An 11,623-nucleotide genomic window follows, 5' to 3' on the forward strand; every position below is an offset into this window, starting at 1 on the left:
TATCATGCCACTTGAGTTCTCTTAGGCCTAAAGGATGGTGAAAGGGTGGCTATTTGAAGGGTGTGACAGCTTGGTTCTGCAGACGGGAGTCCACATCAGTGTATGTGGGGCCCCTCACAGTGTGGGATGCAGCTGGGGTATGGTATAAGGACCAGTTATGATTAGGCTACCATGTTCCAGTATGGGACACTGAGGAATCCAAGGATTCTTAACTTGAATGTAGCCTTCCAGGAAATTATGAGGGCATATATATGTGGGCATAGAGCAACAGAAGTCTTTTAATAGTTTGTTGGCTTGGTTTGTAACTTTGAAAATATTTGGATGTAGGATACTTCTACTTTTCTCTTGTCCTGGCCCTGTGGATATTAGGAGTGAGATTGGTGCTCAGATGGCTACAAGCAAAAGTTACAATCCTGGGGGCAGTGGCACTTGGAAAGTCTTGAGGCCTCAGAGGAAAGTGGCAGGAGGGTGACACTTGGTGATAGAACCCAGGGAAGTAACTATATATATATATATATATATATAGTTAGATGATAGGTAGATATAGATAGATAGATAGATAAATGCAAGCATTATCTATCTATATATATAGTTAGATGATAGATAGGTAGATAGATAGTTAGGTTGATAGATAAAACCTGGCTTCCCTGGTGGCTCAGATGATAAAGAATCTGCCTCTTGGGCAAGAGACCTGGATTCGATCACTGGGTTGGAAAGATCCCCTGGAGAAGGGAATGGCAGCCCACTCCAGTATTCTTGCCTGGGAAATCCCATGGACAGAAGAGTCTGGTGGGCTTCAGTCCATGGGATGGCAAAGAGTTGGACACAACTGAATGAGTTTCACTTTTCACTAGGACCTCATGGAGCCTGAAAGTTTAGCATGAAGCAACAGAGCCTTCTGTATTTGAATGAAATACAAATTAGATGATGAGTGTCTTAGCAGTGGCCATGGGTCACAGTGAGTTAAAGACTAGAGTCTAAGTCCTAGGCTTTCCAGAGGCCTCCAGAATGTTGTACTCTAACAGCCTTGCAAAAACATGACTGATTTTTTCCCCCTCACACTAGTGAGTGAAAAGTTCAGAATCAGACAGAATTTTACTTAGAAAATTAAAGTAATAGTACCATCTCTTATACCTGAATGTGGTGGTATGAGTCACACTACTGCAGTATGTGCAAAATGGTACAGAAAGAAGCATGGACTGTCTTGGAAGTGTGAAACAGAGGAACCTCCCTTGGTCTGGAAGTTCAGATTAAGTTCTTGGAAGCAGTAACATTTAGCTGAGCAATGGACAGTGAGCAGAGTTTTCAGGGACAGCATTCAAGGGAGAGGGAAAAAGGGCATTGGAAACAGGAGGGAAGGCTGTATGGGGAGGTTGGAAGTTGGAGAGGACACGATGAATTAGCATTGAATAAAGGTCTGTATGGTGTGGGAGTTGAAAGCAAGAAGGACACTGTAATCAGATAAGACAGGAGAGGAATTCCGAGGCCTGATCACACAGGGCTCTCTAAACCATGTTGTGAACTTCAGGAAAACAGCAGACCATGGTTTCTATCTTCAATGAACTCAAGGTCTAGTGAAGAAAAAAGTCTAGTAAAACAATAATTAAAAACAAAGAGGTAGTGTGAAGGTGTTCATCACTTAGTGGTGTCCAAATCTTCGGGACCCCATGGACTGTAGCCCACCAGGTTCTTCAGTCCATGGGATTCTGCAGGCAAGAATACTGGAGTGGACTGCCATTCCCTTCTCCAAGGGATCTTCCTGATCCAAGGATTGAACCCAAGTCTCCCGCATTGCAGGAGGATTCTTTTGCCATCTGAGCCACCAGGGAAGCTTACTTAAAAAGAGGTAAGTGCTACACTAAAGATACGCTCACTGTTACCTGGCATCCTCAGAAAAGGAGCATCTTAATTATTGCTGAGTGAATCAGAGAAGGATTTTTCAAGGCTGTGAGTGTTTGAGTTGCAACTGAAAGTTTGGAAGCTTTCCTGATAAACAAAGGGAAGGGAAAGGAAGAGAAAGCGAACAGCAAGGGCAAAGACATGGGGTTAGGAACCATTCATATGGACGGAATTAGGCTGCATGCCTCATTAAGAGCTTGGATGTTTTCCTCTGGATGATGTCAAGTCTTTAAAGACTTATGAGTTAAGACTGGGCATGATTAGAAAGATCAGTCCAAGGACGATGAGGAGGATGAGTTTGAGAGACATGAAACTGGTATGGGGGACGTGGTAAAAATTTGTCGCCATAATACAGGAGAGAAGTAGAACTCCTGAAAAAGAGAATTTGTGGTGGGGTCGGGGGAAGATCAAGGGATGTTTTGGACGTGGAAGGAACCAACTGGTTTTCCCAGATCTTTGTGCCTTACTCTCACCTTAGCTTCACCACCAGTATGTTAAAAATGGGCCAATCTATGAAAGAAAGGAATCTGATGACTCAATTACAGTAATGTATCAATGACTGAAAACAGCTGGGTATCCCTTCTCAGAGGACTTTGAATTTAAAAGAATATGTATGAGAGTTCCCTGGTGGTCTAGTGGTTAGGATCTGGTACTTTTACTGCTATGGCCCAAGTTCAATCCCTGGTTAGGGAACTGAGATCCTGCAAACTGTTCAGTGTGGGGGAAAAAAAAATCTGAAAAAGAATGAATATATATGTGTATAACTGAATCAGTTTGCTGTACATGCGAAACTAGCACAATATTGTTAATCAACTATGGCCCAATAAATTAAAAAAAAAGAATACTCTGGAATGGCAATGGATGTGGAATGATGGACTTCAGATGCTTTGGATCTTGGCAGGGAGGTATTTACTGGGTGGGAAAAGGAAAAAGAATTTCCTTGCTTCTCTTACCACAGTGGTTCTCAACTAGGGACAATTTTGCCCTTTCAGCAGACATTTGGCTGTGTCTGGAGACATTTTTGGCTGTCACAATTTGGGTGGGAGTGCTAGGGATTAGAGATGAGGTAGAAATGTTGCTAAAATACACAGGAGAATTCCCCTCCCCACCCTAAAACAAAAAATTACCCAGCTCAATAGGCAATGTAGCCAGGGTTGAGAAACCTTGCCTTAAACCATGACATGAGTGAGTCTATATTAAGACTTGCTCTATCTCTGAGTTACATAATTATTAGATTGAACAATCATGACTCCAGGGATGAAACCATAAAGTGGCTTCTATTCTTGTCAACTCTTCCTTTAAAATGGTTCCATGGGGCTTGTCCTGGCCTTGGCCTTGAATGAAAACTTGGGCCCATCTCATGAATTTTCTGGTCACTGGCATACAATGAAAAATGTCTTTTATTCACTTTAAACCACAGAGTATATTCTAAATTTAGTAATTAGAATGTCTCAGTTTAGTCGCTCAGTCATGTCCGACTCTTTGCGACCCCATGAATCGCAGCATGCCAGGCCTCCCTGTCCATCACCATCTCCTGGAGTTCACTCAAACTCACGTCCATCGAGTCAGTGATGCCATCCAGTCATCTCATCCTCTGTCGTCCCCTTCTCCTCCTGCCCCCAATCCCTCCCAGCATCAGGGTCTTTTCAAATGAGTCAGCTCTTTACATGAGGTGGCCAAAGTACTGGAGTTTCAGCTTTAGCATCATTCCTTCCAAAGAACACCCAGGACTGATGTCCTTTAGAATGGACTGGTTGGATCTCCTTGCAGTCCAAGGGACTCTCAAGAGTCTTCTCCAACACCACAGTTCAAAAGCATCAATTCTTCTGCACAGTTCAAAAGCATCAATTCTTTGGTGCTCAGCTGTCTTCACAGTCCAACTCTCACATCCATACATGACTACTGGAAAAACCATAGCCTTGACTAGATGGGCCTTTGTTGGCAAAGTAATATCTAATTAGAATGTCTAGTCCCTTGTAATAATCAAAATTTCAAGCTTGATTTAAAAGGACGAGGATGTGGCAGGCTTCTGTCCCCTTTCCTGTTAGTGGTCCTACCCCCCCACACCAAAGCTTGTATAGCCTTGGGGTTGGAATATGGGGTAGAGAAAGGGAGACGGGACTGGGACAGTTCTTAGTGAACTAATAGTGCTGTAAACTGGTGTGGTGCTCACTGGAGTGCCTGGCAAGTGTTTACAGCTGATTCTAGCTCCTTGGAGATTTCCAGGGTCCCTTTCATTTGGAATTCCCCTCTGTAAGTCATGCACTTTCCTCTGGTCATGGCTTTTTGAAAAATCTGTGATGAAGAACTAGGATTTTGTGTGTATGTGAAAGAAAGAGAAAGAGAACAGAAACAGCAATTTTCAATTATTTCCCATCTGCTAGTCTGAGTGAACTCCGGGAGTTGGTGATGGACAGGGAGGCCTGGTGTGCTGCGACTCATGGGGTCGAAAAGAGTCGGACACAACTGAGCGACTGAACTGAACTGAACTGAATAGACGTAATAGTTTTGAAATATATGATAAACATGAATTGGTAGTAAAATGAAAAAAAAAACATGCAAAATATAAAGCTGCATTTTAAATAATCACATTCTGCGACACAAAATTACTCTGCCAAACTGCTACAAAATTTTCCTTAAAGCTTACTTTCAATTTCTGTCCTTTTTCAACATTACAGACTGGGTTCCAGCACCAGTCCTCAGACCGAAGAGCACTAATCTAACATTTCTTGTTCCTTCCATTGTGCCTGGGAAATGTGACATTTGACTTCTTCCTTCTGAGGCTTCCTCCCCTCATGCTACCTGAATATTCTCTCTCACTCACTTTGCTCATGTCATCCGGCCAATGGAAGACACGAGGCATCAACTGCTCTGACTTGGTCTTGGAGCACAGATTGCTTAGTGGGGCTGCCTCTGCCTGCTCACCTCCTGGCCACTAGCCCACAGGCACTCCCCAGGTGGGGTCAACAAAATTGAGAGCCCTCCATCCCCAACCCCCTACAAGATATACATACCTGATCCCCAGAACTTGTGAGTATAATTGCTTTATGTGGCAAAAAGGACCGTGTCAAGGGGGATGATTAAATTAAGGATCTTCTCATGGGAAGATTATTTTGCATTCTCCAGGTGGGCCCAGTGTTGTCAGAGGGGTCCTTATAAGTAAAAGAGGAGACAGGAGTGCCTAGTAGGTGGGATGACAGAGGTTGGAGTGATGAACCAAAGAATATGGGAAGCCTTTAGAAGCTGGAACTGACAAGGAAGTTGGTTCTCCTTTAGCGTCTCCAGAAAGAACACAGTCCTATTGAGACCACATCCCTCCAGAATGGTAAGATAATGAATTGGTGCTGTTTTATTTATTTTTTATTTTGTTCTTTAATAGTATGTACTTGGCTGCATCGGGTCTCAGTTGTGGCATGCTGAATCTTCACTGTGTCTTTCCTGGTGGTGCCCGGACTCTCTAGTTGTGGTGTGAAGGCTCAGTAGTTCCGGTGCAGGGGCTCAGTTGCTCCTGGGCATGTGGGATTTCAGTTCCCTGACCAGGGATCAAACCCACGTCCCCTGCATCGCAAGGCGGATCCTTAATCACTGAACCACCAGGGAAGTCCCAATTTGTGCTGTTTTAAGCCACTAAGTTTGTGACTGTTAACAGCAGTACTAGAAACTAAAGCAAGCAAGTCAGGCCCCAACTCAGTGCAGCCTGAAACTTGAAGAGGCACATAACTGGATGCTCTCTTTCAAGTCCCTCTGCTTTGACTTGTCATAAGTCAGATTTCTGTTTCATTTTTAAAACAGCATGGTGCTTAAGCGCTTGGCATAATTCCCTTTTCAGCGTCTTCATTGCTTGTTTGTGGAGGAAAGAAAAGGACTAAAGCCTCAACTTGAATGTAGTGTTTAATGACCAGTTTATCTATTTTGAGCTGAATGAAAAACATTCCCCAAATTACAAACCTTAAATTTCATAATGTTACTTCTATGCCATTCTTCAACAGAGTGAATTATTCCTAACTAAAAGGTCTGTGCAATTAGCAATTTAATTTATTTGATTGCTTTGATAATTTTCTCTGACACTTTTCTTTCATCCAAATACTCTAAAGTGCTTTGTAGAAATTAGATTTCATGCAAATAGTATCATTAATCCTCCTTTGTAAGCTTTTGCTCGTAGTGTTAGCAGAAATCTGAAAATGATATATGCAAACCCAAGTTTCTTAGGATAAAACAAGCAGTCTGCCATTGTTTAACTTATCTGGCTTTTCCATATTCTGTGGTATGTGATTGTTTATCATTGTGCATAATAAATCAAACACCTTGGCCTAATGCTAATCTTCTGAAAGTACTTCAGTTATTATATGGTTCTGTTTTTTTTCATCAGTAGGAGCTCTGTTATTTAATGAAGGTAGACTGACGTTCAGAAAGAAAGGACAGTGAAGGCAAGACTTAAAGTTCACAGCCCTCAGATGTTCCTATTTATCCTTTATAACGTAGATATTTGCAGACTAATTAAAATGTAAATGGCACATTAAATTCCATGGAATGCCAGAAATTATTTCTCTTGATTAATTGCCCTGGAAATATCTCTTAAGTAACTGGGTGATCATCCTCTTGAATATAACTATTCCCAGTAGTTGCCCACATCAGCACCATATCATACACATAATATCAAAGAAGAATGAAAGATATGTAACTTGAGAAAATCCATGATGAAAGGACTGATTTTATGGCTGAAATGAATGGTTTAGCATAGTCAAACTTAAAAAAAAATGTCATGCTTTCTTTAAAATTTTTTGTTTTAGTCCTCTGGGTTCTCATGTAAGTTGAAAAGATGATAAAAGAACTCAAAGAAGAGAAATGGTTTGCTTTTGAGCTGTCACTGTTCCAGGGCCCCCATTAAAAAAAAAAAAACAAAACTCAGTTCATTTTGATTGAATAAGTTAACATAAATGAATGAAAAGAACTGAAGTACAAATGAAAAGAGAGTGTGGTTTAATGGGATAAGCAAAAGACTGGGAAATGGATTGGATACCTAATAGTTTTTGGCTACTGACACTAATTTTATCTGTTAACGCTGACTTCTTGGTTGTGCATAAAGCAGGATCCATGGTATTATGGTTGAAGATGGAAAGAAGGCTGATGCTAACAACTGGGAAAAACAAAATGAAACCTTGAATCCATCAGCTAGGGTACTGTTTATATTCCTGTTTTCAAGACTAATCTTTTATTTGTTTTAGGTAATATTTTTTCTAAAATTACTTGCTGCTGCTGCTGCTGCTGCTGCTACGTTGCTTCAGTCGTGTCCGACTCTGTGTGACCCCATAGACAGCAGCCCACCAGGCTTCCCCGTCCCTGGGATTCTCCAGGCAAGAACACTGGAGTGGGTTGTCATTTCCTTCTCCAATGCATGAAAAATGAAAACTGAAAGTGAAGTCTCTCAGTCGCGTCCGACTCTAGCGACCCCATGGACTGAGGCCTACCAGGCTCCTCCGTCCATGAGATTTTCCAGGCAAGAGTACTGGAGTGGGGTGCCATTGCCTTCTCCGAAATTACTTGCTAACATATCTAAACATCTACTAGTAGATTTGTATTTCACATCTTTTTATTGCAGAAATGCACATCATTAATACTTTTCTAGGCTGCCACCAGAAACCACATTTTAAATTGTTCCTTAAATTTAAAATAATTTTCTTTCTTATTAGAAGAATAAATATAACTCTATTAGGGCCCACTGTAATTTCCAGCAGTTTAATTAATATCAATGTAAATTAGTCTTTAAGCTTCAACTTACATTAAATTTATCCCCATTTTAGTTGTATAACAGGAAAGAGAAAATTTTAAAGATAATTTTCACTTATGTGTAAAAATGACCCTTGAAATGACAGCTGAGTCTGCTCTTTACAGAGAGTATGTAGACTCAGAGGAGATGATCCCTGATACTTCCTGAAATCAGCACCGTTTCTTCCACAGTTCGTTCCTTTTTATGTGTGTGTTCTGTTTTTATGTTACATGTTACACCCTGGCATTGGTGGCTGTAGTGATGTAGTGTCCTTGACTTTGCAGCACACACAGGATCACTGCTTTTCATGCACTCCCCTCATCAATCATGTGATGTGCTTTGTTGGCACTACATGTTGAGTTTAATTTAAACAAAAAAATGGTTAAAATTATCTTCAAAAACCTTGTCCTCTATAGCATTGCAAAGCCATCAGGTCTATAACAACCAATGAAGGTGGAAGGATAGGCTTATGATGGTTGTCAAGAGATACAACATGAAATTTAGAAGGAAGAGGAAGGGAAAAGTATGATTTCCATGCTTGGAGCCCTTGGGAGTCCAGGATAAACACAAGTATGCTTCACCCAAATGCAGGATGACATAGGTGTTTTCATCAGAGGCTTACTCTGCCAGACTGCTTACATCTGAATCAGAGAGGATATAGCAGCCTGTGCAGTATCTGCTGACAAACTTCTGTGCTCGTGAAGGCTGGCTTCCAAGTCACACTAGAGCAGAGTTCCTTGGCATGGACCAGCTCTGTGAAGGCCCAGTGAAGCACAGGTGAGTGGAGAGGAATGGAAAGTGGAGAGGAGAGGAGAGCACTCATGGTCAGCCTGTGCCCTTCACATATGGACCTTGCCAGACTCCTTTGGGAACAAAGCTTTTGGGGCTCCAAGGAAGCTGAGGATTGGCGGAGGGGATATTCTATCTCTCACAGGTACCAAATGATTCCTTGCTTACAATTCAGAAAGCAATAAATTCCATGTGGATGTACATGATAAACATCATATGGGTTGGATGCTTATAAGAAATAATTATTTCAATAGTTAAAGAAAAATGAAACTCCCAGGCTTGTTGGAAGAGGTATATTGGAAAGCTCATGCTGCTACACAGAGAATCCAGCCTATAACAAAGAAACTTAGAGTTTGAAAGAAAAGGTAGGATTGTCCTAAAATCTGTCTCATCTAGAAGAGAGATAAGGTTGCTCAGCTTCCTTGGGACTCAGGAACAGAACTAAATGCAACAGTACACACTCAATTCTCCATAAAATTTTTTTGTGTTAAGATGAAACATTTTCTGATCAAGAAAAAAAAATGTTACTCTATGATTTACCATGGAAAAGTCATTATGTACAAAGAAAGGCACAGACTCAGAGCAATAGGACATATGTTTGATATCAGTCAACCAGGTAATCATTGTTGGAGGAATAACTGCAATTCTGTATTTTCTTGCAAAGCAAAATCTAGTGTACCTAAGAGAGGAAGTCCCTTAGGAGAGGACTAAGCAGATGAAGCTATGGTATCTTTCTTCCTCAGATACGTGCAGAAGGACTATGTACTACAGGCCAAGCAAAACCCCTGAAGGCAGAAGAATCCCAGCATTTCAGATGAGTGATAGAATTTGAAAGCAATGAGTGAAGCTGGTGAGGTCAGTCATGCCTGGTGTGGTCCTATCGTTAAGGCATCAAACATAAGTTTATTAGAAACTTCTTCCTGTCTTTGAACTGAAACGCCTTAACGTCCAGCAACATGTGATTTTTGTCAAGTGAGAATAATTAAACTACTAGTTTAATCAAAGTGGTAATGCTAATAAAATGCAGGTGTTCTTTGATCCATCTCAAAATTATATTGTCAAAGCAAGTGTGCTATAAAATATCAAGATCCAGTGACCACAGCTTACTTGGCACCTGCCTCTAAGTATAAAAATAATTCTTTTAGTAAGTGTAAGATAACAATTCCAAATGATAAGAAAGCAGCATTATTTGTTTCTTGTTGTTACTGAGTTGCTAAGTCACGTCCAACTGTTTGTGACCCCACAGAGTAGCCCGCCAGGCTCCTCTGTCCATGAGGTTTCCCAGAAAAGAATACTGGAGTAGGTTACCATTTCCTTCTTGGTAATACATATAAGAGTGGCACCTTAGGTTCTGAGAAATGCGCTCATTTTTCTGGAATCGGAGTCTCACACAGTATCAGGCACCCAGTGAGAGGTGTTGACTGACTGGAAGAATGAATGGTGCAGTGGCCTCCAGAACTGGATACGCTTTTCACGGGCACTCAGGTGGGTTCCCTGGGACTCTGTGGATTCCTATGAAGCTTTGAATTTGCTCCAGTTATTTCACATGCTAACCTAAGAGGACTTGTGCATCTCATGGGAGGAGACATAGTTAAGCGGGAGGAGACATAGTTAAGCAGAAGGAGGAGAGGCAGTAACTCCTATTGTGAAATCTTTTTCCATCCCACAGCCAGCCTTGGGACGTGGTACAGCAGAGAGGTTAAAACCATGGGCACAAGAAAAAAAAAGAAAAGTGAAAAAAAAAATGGGCATCAGAGTCAGACAGTATGGGCGTGCCAATGATGGTTCGTGGCCTTGATGGAGTGACTGTCTTTGTCTCAGTTGTTTCATCTATAAAATGATAATAATAAAGGAATTTCTATACTATGGGGTCATGAGCTTAGCACAGCATCTGGCACCTAATAGATGTCTAGTGAATAGTGCTATTGTGATGTTAAAGACAGAAAGAAATGACTGTTGCCCTTCCTTATAGGAGAGGAAAGTGGATGGAAAACCATGTAAATTAAGTTTGATCACCAGAAAGGCTAAAACCATAAAACCTGTAACACCAAAGGTCAGTGAGCATATCAAGCAACAAGAAATTTCTTAAGTTCATTGTTGTTGGGAGTGTGAAGTGGTTCAGTTACTTTGGAAAAAAAAATCTAGCAGTTTCTTATAAAATTAAACATACATCTACCCAATGACCCAGAAATTTCATTCCTAGTTATTTACCTAAGGGAAATAAATATATCTATCCAAAGACATGTATCTTGCTCAAGTATCTTCATAACAGCTTTATGCATAATAGCTGAATGCTGGAAACATCTAAGGTGTTCTCTAAGAGAAGAGTGGTTAAACTGTGGTCTATAACAAACAATAGAGTACTACTCAGCAATATAAAGGGAAGTGGCTACTTAAATCAACCATGGCTCAGATGGTAAAGAATCTGCCTGCAAAGCAGGAGACCCAGGTTCAATCTCTGGGTCTGGAAGATCCCTTGGAGAAGGAAATGGCAATCCATTCCATTATTCTTGCCTGGGAAGTCCTATGGACAGAGGAGCCTGGTGGACTGTAGTTCATTAGGTCACAAAGAGTTGGACACAACTGCAGCAACTTACATGCAAGATACATAAAGGAATGAATGTCTGGTACTCACAAAAACATGCACAAATCTCAAAGACACTAATGAGTAGAAGAAGTCTTACATGAAAGAACACACAAAGTATGATTCCATCTTTAAAAAGTTTTTAGAACAGGTAAAAACTGATCGATGGTGAAAAAAAAAAAAATTAGAACGGTGGTTGCCTCTAGTGCAGGGGATGGGTTTTGACTGGAGAAGAGCCTGAGACAACTTTCTGGGATGATGGTAGTGTCCTGCGCCTTGATAAGCGTTTGGGTTAGACAGGTGTGTGCATTTGTCAACATACAATAAATGAATTAAAATGTGTGCATTTCACTGAATGTTAACTTTATGTCCAAAAGAGAAAAGAATTATAAGATTTGAACTCTAGGTGACAATATGCATGCTGATGTGTTAAGGAGTGAAGTGTGCTGATGTCTGCAACTTACTTTGAAATGCATCAGAAATAAGATAGATTGATGGCTGGGATGGAAAGATGAAGAGATGGATATCTGTGTCATGATAAAAGTGTAGTAAAATATTAATTGTCAAATTTAGGTGAGAGTATA

The 11,623-nt window shown here is 40.9% G+C and overlaps 1 non-coding gene across 1 annotated transcript; it reads left to right on the forward strand.

The window, feature by feature from the left end:
• The first annotated feature begins 2,520 nt into the window (after nt 1-2,520).
• TRNAK-UUU lies at nt 2,521-2,592 on the forward strand. Its single transcript has one exon. It is a non-coding gene; the product is annotated as a tRNA-Lys (tRNA).
• The last annotated feature ends 9,031 nt before the right edge of the window (nt 2,593-11,623 follow it).

Source organism: Bison bison, unplaced genomic scaffold (genome assembly GCF_000754665.1).
Source record: "Bison bison bison isolate TAMUID 2011002044 unplaced genomic scaffold, Bison_UMD1.0 scf7180017864530, whole genome shotgun sequence".
Classification (NCBI taxonomy): domain Eukaryota; kingdom Metazoa; phylum Chordata; class Mammalia; order Artiodactyla; family Bovidae; genus Bison; species Bison bison.